The 210-nt window shown below is 35.7% G+C and overlaps 1 protein-coding gene across 2 annotated transcripts in view; it reads left to right on the top strand.

Annotated features, from left to right (window-relative positions):
• The window catches only part of LOC107596476 (collagen alpha-6(IV) chain-like), a 126543-nt gene that overhangs the window by 31807 nt on the left and 94526 nt on the right, over positions 1 to 210 (top strand). The window lies entirely within an intron of this gene.

Genomic DNA, 210 nt, shown 5'->3' on the forward strand with positions numbered 1-210 from the left:
TAGTGCCCTACACCAACCCTACCTCTAAACCTACCCCTCACAGGAAACTTTCTGCATTTTTAGATTTTCAAAAAAACTCATTCTGAATTATTTATAAGCCTTTTGAATTACGGGGATACTGAAAATGTCCTCATAAAGCACCTTCTCGTTGTAATACCTATGTCATACCCATGTTATTATACAAATCTGTGTCCTCATAAACCACATAAA

The sequence above is a fragment of the Sinocyclocheilus grahami genome, unplaced genomic scaffold (genome assembly GCF_001515645.1).
Source record: "Sinocyclocheilus grahami isolate Dianchi unplaced genomic scaffold, SAMN03320097.WGS_v1.1 scaffold219.1, whole genome shotgun sequence".
Taxonomy (NCBI): Eukaryota; Metazoa; Chordata; class Actinopteri; order Cypriniformes; family Cyprinidae; genus Sinocyclocheilus; species Sinocyclocheilus grahami.